The following is a 14,760-nucleotide window of genomic DNA, read 5'->3' on the forward strand; positions in this document are numbered from 1 at the left end:
ATTAGTAAGGCACCTAGTGGTACAATCAATGGCCAGGGAACAGACCGTATACTGATGCCATGACCTTCAGCTACATGGAATTTACTGTGTGCTTTCTTCTTAAAATCACAGCTTTAGGCCACTACAGTCACAAGTTATCCAAACAAAATAATTATAATTTTTTTGAGATGGAGTCTCACTTTGTCACCCACGCTGGAGTGCAATGACTTGATCTCAGCTCACTACGATCTCTGCCTCCCAGATTCAAATGATTCTCCTGCCTCAGTCTCCATAGCAGCTGAGATTACAGGTGTGCACAACCATGATTGGCTAATTTTTGTATTTTTAGTAGAGATGGGGTTTCACCATATCAGCTAGGCTGGTTTCAAACTCCTGACCTGGTGATCTGCCTGCCTTGGCCTCCCAAAGTGCTGGGATTACAGATATTGAGCCACTGTGCCTGCCCATTTCTTCTTTACAATTGGATTTGGGTAAGGATTTAAAGAACACTGGTTACAGACTATTTATGACTTTTAGCCAGGCCTAGGAAAGAAATTATACCTAAGAATTCCATTGAAGGTCAGTACCACTGCCATCGATGGTGCTGAAGAGGCTGAGGCAGGAGAATTGCTTGAACCAGGGAGGTGGAGGTTGCAGTGAGCTGAGATTGTGCCACTGTACTCCAGCCTGGGTGACAAAGCAAGACGCCATCTCAAAAAAAAAAAAAAAAAATGAGATAGCCATGCAGCACTTACAAAACAAGCATTCATAAAATGCATTGTGCATTGTTAACTGATAGTGTGAGAAAGGCAGCCCCAGCCCAGCTGGTTGTGGGCTCTGCATCACAAAATGCTTTTGCTCCACTCAGTACCACACAGCACAGAACCCCCAAGGACAGACCAACAGCAACAGTTGCGATCCTCACCTTTAAACCGGTGCTATTTGTGTCAACAACCCATGAAGTCTAGTGTCACCTCCTTGGCAGCATCCAGAGCATTCACTGGTGTCTGGAGGAGGCTGGTGTACTTGACTCACTTATTTTAAAAGTCTAAGCCTCTGGGCATGGTGGCGCATGCCTGTAATCTGAGCACTTTGGGCGGCTGAGGTGGATGGATCACCTGAGGTGAGGAGTTTGAGACAAGCCTGACCAACATGATGAAACTCTGTCTCTATTAAAAATACAAAACATTAGCCAGGTGTGGTGGCAGGCACCTATACTCCCAGCTGCTGGACAGGTTGAGGCAGGAGAATCACTTGAACCTGGGAGGCAGAGGTTGCACACAGTGAGCTGAGATCTCACCATTGCACTCAAGCCTGGGCAACAGGCATGAAACTCCATCTCAAAAAAAAGAAAAGAAAAGGAAATTATAAGCAGTCAACAAAGACCACTTCTCCCTGTCCAATCCCATCACAGAAATATGTCAACTGCAGAAGAGATGCAGTCTTCCATTTACATGTCTGTAAAAGCCAACACACACCTTGGCTGCAGTAGACGGAAGAGAGCTGAGCAGCCCCTTCCACACAACTGTCTATGGTGGAGAATGCTGGTGTGACCACAGTGTTCCCTGTCCTCTACTGTGCATTTTACTGCTCTGTGGAGAGGGGTGAGGACCTCAATGGGGAGAGGAGAAATCCTATTTTGTTCAAATGATGTGACTCTCTTTGGGTTTGTCCAGCAAATCCAAGCTGTGTCTGTGGGTCTGTATGCTGTGTGCATCTTCAGCAGGAACCCCTGTGAAGTGCTTCAATTTTGAGCTCTTCCCTTATAACCATGGTGAATGGAACCATCCACTTGACACTGTTCTCTCTGTCACACCACTGATGCTCTTAAACCTTTTGCATCAATTCAAGTGAAGAGAAATACAAGGCAGAAGCAGTGAGTACATCCTAAGGAAATTCTAAGCAGTCAGCATCCAGCACACAGAGATCTAAAAGCTCCGCAATCTGTAAACATTTGCTGGGGATGCTGTGGCAATAGCACTTTGTATAAGTCATTTAGAGATGCCAACTGCATATACACATTCAGCCAGGACACAGTGGCCAGGGGACTTAAACACCACTCGGGGCCTTCATACTCACTCATTCCACAGTAAGAATTTTATGTCCTGAACAAGCTCCAAAGTTGGACACTGGTGCAACTGTGAACAACAGATTTCCTCAAGTTTGGCAGCAATAAATAAAGATAAAATCCCAATGATCTGCAAAAGTGATTTTACAACATTCTGTGCTGACATATATTGATCAAAGCAATCCTGTGTCAAGTAAACCATCTCTCTGTGAAATTTGTAGACCTCATGCACCTCCATTAGCCAATCCAGAAGAGGCTGCAGAAGAGGATGTCACAGCATAGAGGGCTTATCCCATAAGTATGACTTTTGCTTGTTCAACATGATTTTCCAGACTCTTCTCTGTTTGCCCATGTCTGTATAGGCAGTGGTGAGGCTCTGGATCACATGAAATGCTGAGACATATGCATAGAATTTGGGTAGGCCAGCTCATCCTCTTCTCTGTCAGATGTGGGGATAAAGCAGCAGGGGTTTGCACAGACTGTATTACTGTCCCAAGGCTGAATGCCACCCTGGCCTCTTACAGTCCTGTCAATATTGGCAATTTGTCCACTGGATTCTGAAAAAAAAAAGCCACAATTTCCTTCCTTTTTCTGGAACAAACAGAGAAATCATTGCCACTTCCCTCTTTCCTGCTGCCCCATTTTTCACATCCTCCCCTCCTCTCCCTGGGCAAGGTGCAGGACTCAGGCACAGACCTCAGGTCTGAAGCTGTCTCCAGGGCAGGTGAGCATGCACCTGTCAAGGCAGGAGGCAGGAGGTGAGCAGGAGGAAGCATGCCTTTAAAAAGCAACATCTCACTTAAAATTGCTTAGCAGGTAAAAAAAAAATTGAACGGTATCTAACTCCCTCCGTTTCCCCACAGGTACTGTACAAATTGTAAATGAATCGCTTGAGTTATTTGAGTGCAAGCCATAACAGTGAAGTCTGGCTTACATAGGCACAGGGGATTTCCACAGAGCTAGAGCTACAGTTCATGGAATCACAGACGCTGCCAAAGTAATGAAAATGGTGAGTCACCTTCTCCCTAAAGGCAGAGAGGTTGAAGGCGGCACCTCTTGACCCAGACTGGGAACCTGACATGCTGGACTGCAGGAGGATTTTTGCAGCCATGGTTCTAATTTCCCTGCGGTGGCCAGGCTCTCTGGGCAGTGGGCTGGGTGTGCCTCAGGAGGGAACGAGGATGCCCAAGCAAGTGCCTGGTGATGCTTTTCCCCTCCGATCCCTTCTCAGCACACACAGGCACACAGGCAAGGCTGACAACAGAAGAAGCTGCATAGACACCTGAGGACTCACAGAGGAGCAGCTTTCCTCCAGGTGCTTTGAAGTGGTAATGTCAGAATGGAGGAGACCTGCTGACACTGGCTCTGCCGCCTCTGCCCTCCCCTCCCCAGCCCCCAAATGCCAGGACTCTCGGCACAGAAAATGGATCAGACAAGAAGAACCAGGTTGGTGGGAATATCCCTGCCAATTGGCAACTCGAGCTTCACCTAGACCTCACCTCCTTACCCCACACTCCTCAGACCCTGTTCCTCCAAGTCAAAGTCAAACATGCAAGGAAAATGCCGGGCACAGATGACAGGCTGCATAATTGCTGGAGAAGGTCCCCAAGTCTAGGACCAGACACCTGTCTCACCCTCTCAGGTGACCTTAGTGATCATCCTGCAGGCACTTACACTCCTTCTCAGGACTATCACTTTCTGTAGACAGTCAAGTTCCTCTTTCTTCTCAGGGTTCAGCCTGAGCACTGGGGTGACCAAACACGCTGTGCAAAGGGCAGGAGCCTCTTCAATGCCAGCTTATGAATCTGTACCCTTGCCACCGCAAATGGTGGGAAATAGCACCTCAATCCACAATCCACTATTCCTTCCTGTCCTTACCTCCTCACACCCATCTGGAATTTAGGGGAATGGGGAGGGCAGCCAGCGGTGATGGCAGCAGCTGAAGCCTAAGGAAAACTGAACGGGAAGCCAAGGAAACACCTCAGGTGACTACAGTTGTTTGCTGTTCTGCACGTGTCCAAGAATGACCCCAAAAGATTTTCAATGAGCAATTCTATGGTTACCAACCTATTTGGCCACATCATAGACATCAAGTGGATGAACATTGCCTTTATCCAAGACATGCATGAGGATTCTGACACCTACCTGCATCAGGCTAGCCACACACCCAGAAGGACACCCACTCTCCCATTCCTTATTTTTTGTATCTTTTTTACCTTATATCCTCATCCCTTCCTCTGGGTGTCTTCCCCCTTTGGGGTCTTCTGCTTCTACTCTCTGTCTCCTTTCAGGTGGCCAGAGCAGGCTGGTTTGGCACAGGGCTTGGCCATCACATTTGCGTCACATGAGAATGATGCCAGGATCCTCAGTGATGGGCAACATTGCTGTGAGGTGAGTGTTAGGAGCTGTCTGATGAGACAGACGTCTCCTCCACAGTGAGTTCTGAGCTTATGAAACCCTTAGGTCCTCACTCTTCCTTAATATATTTGTCCTCAAGCTCATCATATAGGTCATGGGCACCTGATGTGTAATGGACGCTTGACTGGTTCATGCCCCCTGGCCTTTGATTCTGTGTTGGACTGTTTTCCTGACCTCTGTGTGAGGTCTCTCTCTTCTCTCATCATATTACATCCCTTCCCTTCCCTCAGCCCCAAGTCTGTCCTCTGAACCCACACAGCACACCAGCATCTACATGTGTGTTGTGTGTTCCTGCCTCACTTTCTCCTTTTCATGCCTTATTCTGACCATGCCATATTTTCTCTTCAGTTAAACAGGCATGGCAGAAGACTCACCAATTCTGAAAGTGACTGTCTATCCTTCAGGAGAGGACACTAGAGTGAGGGTGAAGGAAACACCACTTTTCCCACACCTTATAGCCCTCACCCCATGGCTTCTTTTCTCTGCATCAGCACCACCCCTGAAGCACAATTCTTGATTGTCAGAATTTTTAAAATCCTAACTGAAAATGGAACACGTGTGTCTGTGGTATCTGTAAGTGCAACATTTTCTTATTTATTTATTTTATTTTATATATAGATATATTTTATTGTACATTAGGTTCTGGGGTACATGTGAAGATCACGCAGGATTGTTGCATAGGTATATACATGGCAATATGATTTGCTGCCTCCATCCCCTCATCACCTATATCAGGCATTTCTCCCCATGTTATCCCTCCCCAACCTCCCTACCCCCTGCTCTCCCTCCCCTAGTCCCCCCGAACAGACCCCAGTGCGTGATGCTCCCCTCCCTGTGTCCATGTGTTCTCATTGTTCAACACCCAACTATGAGTGAGAACATGCGGTGTTTGATTTTCTGTTCTTGTGTTGGTTTCCTGAGAATTATGGTTTTCAAATTCATCCATGTCCAAAGGACATGAACTCATTGTTTTTTACAGCTGCATAGTATTCCATGGTATATATGTGCCACATTTTCCTTGTCCAGTCTATCGTTGATAAGCATTTGGGTTGGTTCCAGGTCTTTGCTATTGTAAACAGTGCCGCAATGAACATACATGTGTATGTGTCTTTATAATAGAATGATTTATAATCCATTGGATATATACTCAATAATGGGATTGCTGGGTCAAACAGAATTTCTATTTCTAGGTCCTTGAGGAATTGCCACACTGTCTTCCACAATGGTTGAACTAATTTACACTTCCACCAACAATGTAAAAGTCTTCATATTTCTCCACATCCTCTCCAGCATCTGTTGTCTCCAGATTTTTTAATGATCGCCATTCTAACTGGTGTGAGATGGCATCTCAATGTGGTTTTGATTTTCATTTCTCTAATAATCAGTGATGATGAGCATTTTTTAATATTTTTGTTGGCTTCATATATGTCTTCTTTTGAAAAGTGTCTCTTGATGTCCTTTGCCTGCTTTTGAATGGGTTTGTTTGTTTTTTTCTTCTAAATCTATTTTAGTTCTTTGTAGATTCTGGATATTAGCCCTTTGTCAGATGGGTAGATTGCAAAATTTTTTCCCATTCTGCTGGTTGCCAGTTCACTCTAATGATTGTTTCTTTTGCTGTGCAGAAGCTCTTGAGTTTATTTAGGTCCCATTTGTCTATTTTGGCCTTTGTTGCCAATGCCTTTGGCACCAATGTTTTTGGTGTTTTAGTCATGAAGTCCTTGCTTATGCCTATGTCCTGAATGGTTTTGCCTAGGTTTTCTTCTAGGGTTTTTATGGTGTTAGGTCTTATGTTTAAGTCTTTAATCCATCTGGAGTTAATTTTAGTGTAAGTAATCAGGAAGGGGTCCAGTTTCTGCTTTCTGCAAATGCGTAGCCAGTTTTCCCAACACCATTTATTAAACAGGGAATCCTTTCTCCGTTGCTTGCTTTTGTCAGGTTTGTCAAAGATCAGACAGTTGTAGATATGTGGCATTGCCTACCAATGAAAAAAAGCCCAGATCCACATGGGTTCACAGCTGAATTTTACCAGACATACAAAGAGGAGCTGGTACCATTCCTTCTGAAACTATTCCAAACAATACAAAGAGAAGGAATCCTTCCCAAATCATTTAATGAGACCAACATCATCCTGATACCAAAACCCAGAAGAGATTCAACAAAAAAAGAAAACTTCAGGCTAACATCCATGATGAACATAGATGCAAAAATCTTCAATAAAATACTGGCAAACTGATTGCAACAGCACATCAAAAACCTTATCCATCACGATCAAGTAGGCTTCATCCAAGGGATGCAAGGCTGGTTCAACATATGCAAGTCTGTAAACATAATCCACCACATAAACAGAACCAAAGACAGAAACCACGATTATCTCAATAGATGCAGAGAAGGCCTTTGACAAAATTCAACAGCACTTTATGCTTAAAACTCTCAATTAGTTAGGTATTGATGGAACGTATCTCAAAATAGTAAAAACTATTTACGACAAACCCATAGCCAATATCGTACTGAATGGGAAAAACTGGCAGCATTCCCTTTGAAATCTGGCACTAGACAAAGATGCCCTCTCTCACCACTCCTATTCAATATAGTATTGGAAGTTCTACCCAGAGCAATCAGGCAAGAAAAAGAAATAAAGGGTATTCAATTAGGAAAGGAGGAAGTCAAATTGTCTCTATTTGCAGATGGCATAGTTGTATATTTAGAAGACCCCACCATCTCAGCCCAAAATCTCCTTAAATTGATAAGCAACTTCAGCAAAGTCTCAGGATACAAAATCAATGTTTAGAAATCACAAGCTTTCCTATACACAAATAACAGACTTAAGGGGAGCCAAATCAAGTGCAAACTCCCATTCACAATTGCTACAAAGAGAATAAAATACCTAGGAATACAACTAACAAAGGATGTAAAGGACCTCTTCAAGGAGAACTACAAACCACTGGTCAACGAAATAAGAGAGGACACAAACAGATGGAGAAACATTCCATGCTCATGGTTAGGAAGAATCAATATTGTGAAAATGTCCATACTGCCCAAAGTAATTTATAGATTCAATGCTATCCCCATCAAGCTACCAATGACCTTCTTCACAGAACTGGAAAAAATCACCTTAAACTTCATATGGAACCAAAAGAGAGCCTGCATAGCCAAAACAGTCCTAAGCAAAAAGAACAAAGCTGGAGGCATCATACTACCTGACTTCAAACTATACTACAAGGCTACAGTAATGAAAATGGCATGGTTCTGGTACCAAAACAGTGCTACATTTTCTTACTGTGTTTGGGGAGAGGGTATTTTAGGACATGATCCAGGGTAAATTCCTGTAAGGCTGAGTTGCCCTGTGGTGAGGTCAAAGGGGGATGGGAGTGAGATTGCAGAGCCCTGGCTCCCCTACTACCTGCCTGTATTAGTCAGGGTTCTCTAGAGAGATAGAACTAACAGGATATATATATATATATAAAGGGGGATTTATTAAGTACTATTAACTCACATGATCACAAGATCACACAATAGGTTGTTAGCAAGCTGAGGAGCAAGGAAGCCAGTCCAAGTCCCAAAGCTGAAGAATTTGGAGTTTGATGTTTGAGGGAAGGAAGCATCCACCATAAGAGAAAGATATCGGTTGGGAGGCTAAGCCAGTCTAGGCTTTTCACATTTTTCTTCCTGCTTTATATTCTGGTCATGCTGGCAGCTGATGAGATGCCACCCACCCAGATTGAGGGTGGCTCTGCCTTTCCCAGTCCACTGACTCAAATGTTAATCTTTGGCAACACCCTCACAGACACACCCAGGATCAGTACTTTGCATCCTTCAATCCAACCAAGTTGACATAGTATTAACCTCCACACTGCCAACTTCCGGCCTTCTGTGGTCTCTACCATTTTCCCAGTGGCCTGGGAGCAGCTGGGATATTTCTGATGCTGGGGCTCCTGGGGGATGGTGCACAGAATTTCCAGTGCTGAGTGGTGCTGTGGACACTGTGGGAAGCTTGGGTGTCTCCTCACAGGTTCTCTTGATGCCTCCTTATTTGTTCCTTCAGGTTCTGGATCTTGACCACTAGGTCCTGGGCCCCCACCCCCTCCAGCAGGGCCTGATCCACTCCAGCTGCTGCTCCAGCAACTCTTTGGCTTGGGCCAGCTCAGCTGTGTGGTGGGGCCAGGGGTCTGGTGAGGGGATCAGGGAGGGAGCGCCAGCCAGGGCAGGGGGGCTGAGACCCTGCGAAGCTGTGCTGCAGGGTCTGGCTCTAAGTGAGAAATTCAACCTCCCTTTCTCTTTTTCTAGCCCATTAGTTTCAGTCTACCTGTACTGAGAAGCTCCCTGTCTTAAGTATAGGCCTCTGGGGGACAGTTATCCCTGATCCAGGAGCTACACTGGAAATTCCACAGTGGCAGAAACTCAAGTTGCACCTCTAAAACCTCCAGCAAGTTAAAATAGATAACATTTTGACTATCTGAGAGGTTTCATTTACATAACAAGATCACCTTCCCAGCCCCTCACTGTGTGCTTTTAATTTAAAGATTTCAGAGATCTCTTATTCTAAACAATTAATGAAAACATCAGGTCTTAAAAAGACACATAGTAGTGTCATGGCTAGCCTTAACAAATTCCCTTGACTAAATTAAGAGCAAAAAAATCTGACTTCAAACACTCTGGTAGATAAACACTTCTTGGTTGGGTGTGGTGGTTGACGCCTGTAATCCCAGCTCTTTGAAAGACCAAGGCGGGCTGAATACAAGGTTGAATAATTGACACCATCCTGGCCAATATGATGAAACCCCATTTCTACTAAAAACACAAAAATTAGCTGGGTGTGGCAGTTGACCCCCTTAACCCCAGCTACTTGGGAGGCTGAGGCAGGAGAATTGCTTGAACCCAGGGTGGGGAGGTTGCGGTGAGCCAAGATCATGCCACTGCACTCCAGCCTGGGCAACAGAAAAAGACTCTATCTCAAAAAAAAAAAAAAAAGAAAGAAAAAAAAAAACAACACTTCTGCTATGATTCAGGTTTGCTACCTCAGCAGAAAACAGCGAAGGTCACCCACTTTGTGGCCTAATAGTCATAACATTGGTTAAGGCACTTGGGAGGATAACTTTTGGCAAAGAAGGTGAAAAGCCAGGAATGTCAACTGTTCCTCCTGGCTAATATCCAGTAATAAGAGATTTGAAAGGATTTTTTTAGAGCTCTATAGTCAAAATTTGACTTAATTACAACTGATATTTTAGACTTCAGTGTGTTTATATTGTTTAATGTTCTCTATTCTCTCTGTGTAAACATTTCTCAGTCAACTAATTGTCTTTCTTCTTAAACATCCTGGTAGCCACATGCACTCCCTCTGTTTCCCTAGTTCCCTATTTCTTTCTTTCTTTCTTTCTTTCTTTTGAGACACAGTCTCACTTTGTCACCAAGGTTTGAGTGCAGTGGTGTGGTCTTGGCTCATTGAAACCTCTGCTTCCCAGGTTCAAGTGATTCTCCTGCCTCAGCCTCTCAAGTTGCTGGGAACACAGGTGTGTGCCACCACACTCAGCTAATGTTGGTATTATTAGTAGAGACGGGGTTTCACTATATTGGCAAGGCTGGTCTCGACCTCCTGACCTCATGATCAACCCACCTCTGCCTCCCAAAGTGCTGGGATTACAGGCATGAGCCACCTCGCATGGCATAGATATTTAAGGTATAAAACCATACTTCTGTAATACTTTTGATACTTTTAGATTTCAGCCTTTTAGGGGCCATGAAAAGGCCAAACTTCAGGTATTTTTCTTTCTCCTGTGTTCTGCACCACCAAGCTCAGCTAATTTTGTATTTTTAGTAGAGATGGGGTTTCACCATGTTGGCTAGGATGGCCTCCATCTCTTGATCTTGTGATTCACTGGCCTCCATCTCCCAAAGTGCTGGGATTACAGGCATGAACCACTGTGCTTAGCAATTTCTGTTGTTTCAGTCACCCAGTGTGTTGTACTTTGGTACAGCAACCCTAGCAAATTAAAACATACATATTACCCTGTCTAGTATCTGGACATGGAATTTTTTCAAGATTATGAATTATCTGGGTTTTCTAAGAATTGAATGAATCCACTGAAAATTGACAAGTGTATATGATAAAGGGTCATTTACAAACCATTTTGGGTCCCATCATTAGCATTCAAAACTGGAGATGTCCCCAGTTCTTTTCAGTTTTATTCAGAACAAAGCTGGTGGTCCCAATCTGATATATAATCACAAGCTGCATTTAAGTTTCTTGAGATGCTTAGGGAGCCAGTTTTCTCCTAATATTTTAGAAATTAGGAGAAATAATTATTTTGTGATCAGTACTAAAGTAAAAAGAGGTTTTTTACCCTGGGATTTGCAAGTATGTGTTTTCTTCCTGCTTTTAAGGGTCATGTTTCTTAAAATCCTATAAGCTAATGACATCACTTTCATGTTTCTCTCTTACCCCTTGGTACTGGAAAGACCCTCACTGCATCTAGGTAAAGATGAGATGTGTTCTCATGCATTCTCACTAGAATGGATGTGTTTATCCATGATACACAGAATCTAAACATAACCTGGCTACAAGATGCTCACTTTGGATCTAAGGACACATAGAATTTGAAATTGGAAGGATAGAAAAGGATATTCACGGAAATAGTAACTAATAATTTCTTACGATCCCTCACAGAATTCTATGTGTTGGCTGAGCTCAGATGATAGCATTGCAGTTTTACATGGTTCAGGGATTGAAGTGGAAAAAAATAGATGCAGGCAGGATGGTTAATAGCAGTGTACAGAACTGACACAACCACGATTCTGCCATATTTTATTGGCCAATGCAGATACCAGATCTCATCATGTTTAAGGGGGTGGAGAGACCTTACCTCTTGAAGAAGGAGTGGTGGGTCAAGCTAAGTAAAACAAAGTGTGATGGAAGATATTTTTGCAGCCCTCTTTGAAAAATACATGCAATCCATTACATCCTATCTGCCAGAAAGGAAGAACACCATTACACCTTATTGCTCACATCTAAATCCTGTGATTCTATATGTTGGAAACAATTGTTCTAAGTCACAAAGAGAATGAGCACTTAAATGAAGGATTTCTCAGCAAGACAAATTTACTTCCGCAGAAGAGTGCCACTCCCACTCTTGGTAGATGAGAGAGCACACCAAACAAAGGAGAGAAGGGGTTTTCATCCCTAATGTAGTCCCTACTTCTGTGTCTTTCCCCCATTGGCTGAGATTAGATCACACAATCTAAGTTGGCCTTGACTGGCTATTGTTTAGCAATTTCCAAATAAGGGTGGTGGGGGTCAGTTACAAATGTGGCAGGGAGAGATATGCCCAAGCATGTCCAGGCATGTCTGGGCACAGCAAAGGTGGGAAAGATTACTTGCAGAGTCAAGGAAGTAAGTGGAAAGGCATATTTTTCTACATATTGGGACTGGCAGGAAGAGCTATTGACCAAGCAGATGACTAAGGTAACTAGGGGCAAAGAGGTACAAGGACAGGAAGTTGCTTTGGAGAATAAAGAAGATCTCCTTCCCTCATCTCCTTCTAAAGAACAAAGATGTAAAACTTTTTAAGAGAAACTGTTTGCTCCTAACATACAGTATCCTGGGGAAGTTCTATGTCTTAGAAAGTAGGTGTGGAGTAGAAGCTCTATATAAAGCTCCACCTAGAGCCACAATTTTACTTCATTTTGATGGAATTTTGTGTCATTTTTTATAAAATGGGGGCTCACAAACCTCTCTTCAGGGATCTCTCCAGTGGCGAGGATAATATGCTTCCCTCCTCTACCATTCTATTTTACAGATAAGTGGATCTAGGTCTCAGTTTTAATTATTTAAAACACCAGAGACTTGGATGTATGCATGCCACAAAATGGTGAAAGAATGCTCTCTGTCATTTTCCCTTCTCTCACTCACTGCACCCTAAAAAAGAACCTGATCTACTTTGACCTTTTGAATAGGGAGAGGATCGCACTCCTGCCTAACTTCAAGTTTTCAGAGCAAAACCTGCTGCCTAAACAGAATGGTTCATTGTAAACACTAAACCCTACACCAAGAGCTCCCCACTCACCCACCATGGCAGGGACATTATCCCATGGAAAGGCCCAGAGAAATCCTGACTCAAAATGTCCATTGTCATGTCCCTTTCAACAAAATAAAGCCAACAAATTCATCGCAATATGGGGTATTGATAAAGATATAAAAATATGTACCATAAAACTTTGACAAATGTGTTCTTTTTATTACATCAACTTTTCTGACCTGCAAATATAAAGAAAAGAACCCTGCCCAGCAGGAGAAATTTTTCCCTTTGGAGGCAATCCTATACCCAGTTAAAAAGCTGGAGCCAGAATCACTAGAATGGAGCAAGACTTTGAGGAGTGACACAGCACCGGGTCTTGGGGCAGCCAGAGTTAGGGAGGGCTCACATTCTGGGTGACACCAAGTTTTGGCTGCCCTTTTTTTGTTGTTGTTCTAATTGCAAGAACAAAATTTCATTGTATCAAGAGACAGTCAAGCCAAAGAAAGTTAGTCAATTTTTTTGGCAGTTTTTTTATTTTATACTTTAAATTCTGGGGTACATGTGCAGATCATGAAGATTTGTTATATAGGTATACATGTGCCATCATAGTGGTTTGCTGCAACCATTGCCCCATCATCCACATTAGGTATTTTTCCTAATACTTTCCCTCCCCAATCCCCTCACCCTCTATTATTTCTCCCCTAGCCCCCTCCCCCCAGGCCTCAGTGTGTGATGTTTCCCTCCCTGTGTCCATGTGTTATCATTGTTCAACACCCACTTATGAGTGAGAACACGCTGTGTTTGGTTTTCTGTTCTTGTGTCAGTTTGCTGAGAATGATGGTTTCCAGTTTCACCCATGTTCCTGCAAAGAACATGAACTCATCTTTTTTGTGTGGCTGGATAGTATTCCATGGTGTATATGTACCACATTTTCTTTATCCATTCTATCATTGATGGGCATTTGGGTTGATTTCAAGTCTTTGATATTGTGAACAGTGCAGCAATAAACATACATGTACATGCATCTTTATAATAGAATGATTTATAATCCTTTGGGTATATACCCAGTTTTTGGGATGGCAAATTAATCCAACCATTGTGGAAGACAATGTAGTGATTCCTCAAGGATCTAGAAATCAAAATACCATTTGACCCAGAAATGTACTCAGTTTTATTCTTTAGAAAATGCAATCTCAAAGATAATCCAGACTGTTATGGGCTGAATTGTATCTCCCAAATTGACATGTTGATGTCCTAGCCCTCATTACCTGAGAAAGTGACTGCATTTGGAGAGGTCTTTAAGAAGTACATTAAGGTAAAATGAGGTCATATAAGTGTGGCCTAAATCAATGTGGCTAGTATCCTCATAAATAAAGAAGATTAGGACACTGACAGATACAGAGGAATGACCAGGTGGAGACCTAGGGAGAAGACATCTACAAGCCAAGGAAAGAAGACACAGAAGAAATGTGCACTGCCAACACCATGATCTTGGACTTCCAGCCTCCAGAACTGTGACACAACACGTTTCTGTTTTGTTTGTTTGTTTTTGTTTTGAGTCAGTCTTGCTGTGTCACCCAGGATGGAGTGCAATGGTGTGACTTTGGCTCACTATAATGTCTGCCTCCTGGGTAGAAGCAATTCTCCTGCCTCAGCCTCCTGAGTAGCTGGGACTACAGGTGCACACCGCCATTCTCAGCTAGTTTTTGTGTTTTTAGTAGAGATGGGATTACACCATGTTGGTCAGAATGGTCTCGACCTCTTGACCTCATGATCCACCTACCTCTGTCTCCCAAAGTGCTGGGATTACAGGCATGAGCCACTGTGCCCAGCAGCTTCTGGTTTTTAAGTCACCCACTGTGTGGTACTTTGTTACAGCTGCCTTAACAAATTAGGATACACATATTACCTTGCCTATTATCAGGATGTGAAATTTTTTTCAAGGTTATGAATTATCTAGGTTTTCTAAGAATTGAGTAAAACCATTGAAAATTGACAAGTGTATATGATAAAGGGTCATTTACAAACCACTTTGGGTTCCATGGTCACCACTCAAAAATGGAGATGTCCCATTTCTTTCCACTTTTACTTAGAACAAAGGTTGTGGTTCCAATCTGATATATAATCACAAGCTGAATTTAAGTTTCTTGTGATACTGAGGGAGCACATTTTCACCTAATTTTCTAGAAATTATGAGAAATAACTATTCTGTAACCATTACTAAAGTAAAAAGGGATTTTTACCCAGGGATTTGCAAGAATGATGTGTTTTCTTCCTGCTTTCAAG

The 14,760-nt window shown here is 43.1% G+C and overlaps 1 pseudogene; it reads right to left on the minus strand.

Moving 5' to 3' along the window:
- Positions 1–1,508: 1,508 nt before the first annotated feature.
- Positions 1,509–2,823, minus strand: LOC135276609 (G1/S-specific cyclin-E1-like; annotated as a pseudogene).
- Between the last annotated feature and the right edge of the window lie 11,937 nt (positions 2,824–14,760).

This window comes from Aotus nancymaae, unplaced genomic scaffold, assembly GCF_030222135.1.
Source record: "Aotus nancymaae isolate 86718 unplaced genomic scaffold, 86718_ANA_hifiasm-v0.15.2.pri h1tg000027l, whole genome shotgun sequence".
In the NCBI taxonomy this organism is placed as follows: domain Eukaryota; kingdom Metazoa; phylum Chordata; class Mammalia; order Primates; family Aotidae; genus Aotus; species Aotus nancymaae.